The sequence below is a fragment of the Dipodomys ordii genome, unplaced genomic scaffold (genome assembly GCF_000151885.1).
Source record: "Dipodomys ordii isolate 6190 unplaced genomic scaffold, Dord_2.0 Scaffold34, whole genome shotgun sequence".
Lineage (NCBI taxonomy): Eukaryota > Metazoa > Chordata > Mammalia > Rodentia > Heteromyidae > Dipodomys > Dipodomys ordii.
In genome coordinates, this window is record NW_012267250.1 from 11,174,791 (window position 1) to 11,176,763 (window position 1,973).

Genomic DNA, 1,973 nt, shown 5'->3' on the forward strand with positions numbered 1-1,973 from the left:
TATCTATCTATCTATCTATCTATCTATCTATCTATCTATCTATCTATCTATCTATCTATCTATCTATCTATCTATCTATCTATCTATCTATCTATCTAGTTTATTCATAGCTTCCTCCTATCAAGGTTTGGAAACTTGATGGCCTATTCTGCAGAGGATAGAAACTTCTTTCTGTTGTAATCTGTGGACATTTTCTTTTATCATCTTATTTTCCTGAGCGATTATTTTCAACCCAAGTTCCTCAGGGTCAGCAGGCCATCTGGCATGTTCTTTGATAGGGAAAGCTAAGGTCAACCCGTGAAAATGCTTTCCACTTCCTCTCATTCTGTTCACTCCACACCTTCCCTCCTTCCTTTTGGTCTCAACAGATGTGTGTGTGTGTGTGTGTGTGTGTGTGTGTGTGTGTTTGGCCTTAATACTGGGGCCAGTAATCAGAGCTTCACACTCTCACTTGACTATTTTGCTTAAGGTTAATTCCTTACCGCTTGGACCTGTGCCCTAGTTCTGGCTTTCCAGGGCAAAGGGCTGGCTTTCATTGTGCTCCTGGGTGTGCAGTCAGTTCTGTGTGAGCATTTCTAAGTGTGTATTTATATCGGGAAGGAGATAAGAAGGCTAACTGGAGATAAGAGTCTTTCAGATGTATCTGCCCACGCTGGCTCTGAACTCAATCTTTAGATCTTAGCCTCTTGAGTAGCTAAGATTACAGTTGTGAGCCACCAAAGCCTGGTGGATTCTCCTCTTATAAATTAAAAAAGTTATCAGCAGGTATGAATTATACAGAATAATGGGTTTCATGGTGGTAATTTTTTTTTTTTGGTTGGTCATAGGGCTTTGAACTCTGGGCCTGGGTGCTGTCCCTCAGCTCTTCAGCTCAAGGCTAGCGCTCTACCACTTGAGCCACAGCACCACTTCTGGTTTTCTGGTGGTTTATTGGAGATAAGAGTTTCACGGACTTTCCTGCCCGGGCTGGCTTTGAATCATGATCCTCAGATCTCAGCCTTCTGAGTAGCTAGGATTACGGGCGTGAGCCACTGGCACCCGGCTCATGGTGGTAATTTTATACATGAAGATAACCTACTTTGATTACCTTTCATAGCCTTCTTTTACCCCTTCCCATTCAAACCCTTCCTGTTTGTTAGTAGCCCCTTTTCTACTTTCATGCTATTTTAATTTATCTACTTCTCTTTAGATTCCACATATGAGAGAAAACATGTCATACTGATCTTGCTCAGTCTGGCTTATTTGCTTAACATGATAATTTCTAGTTCTACTCATTTTCCTACAAATGGCATGATTTAATTTCTATTTACAACTGAATAATAATTATACAATGTATACAATAATAATTATATATGTCAAATTTTTAATCTACTTATCTGATAGAATATCTAGGTTGATTCTATATCTTGGTTGCTGTGAATTATGCCTATATAAAAATGAGTAAACAGATATAAGATTCTATTGTTTAAAAAATTCTCCTTTTCAGTCCAAGAATTTCTATATAGAAGTGATTTCTAGATCTGGTAGGTGAAAGGGCTCATTGAAAGTTGGGCTTATCTCTTAATTAGCAAGTTCTTAAATTTACCATTCTATACACACAAACTCTCTCTCTCTCTCTCTAGTCATTTAGAAAATGCTTAGATTTAATAAGAGAATGTTTCTTTCTCTTTCTGTATCTAGTATTTTCTCACTTTTACTGCTGTTACTCTCATTTTCTTTCACAAACTTTCTTTTTCTTTTCTTTTTTGGTGTGTGTGTGTGTGTGTGTGTGTGTGTAATGGTTCTGGGGCTGGAACTCTAGGCCCAGGTGCTGTCCCTAAGCCTTTTTGGTCATGATTGGTACTCTACCACTTGAGCCACAGCTCCTATTTTTTTTTTTTTTTTTTTTTTTTGGTCGGTTGTGGGGCTTGAACTCTGAGCCTGGGCGGTGTCCCTCAGCTCTTCAGCGTAAGGCTAGCACTCTACCACTTGAG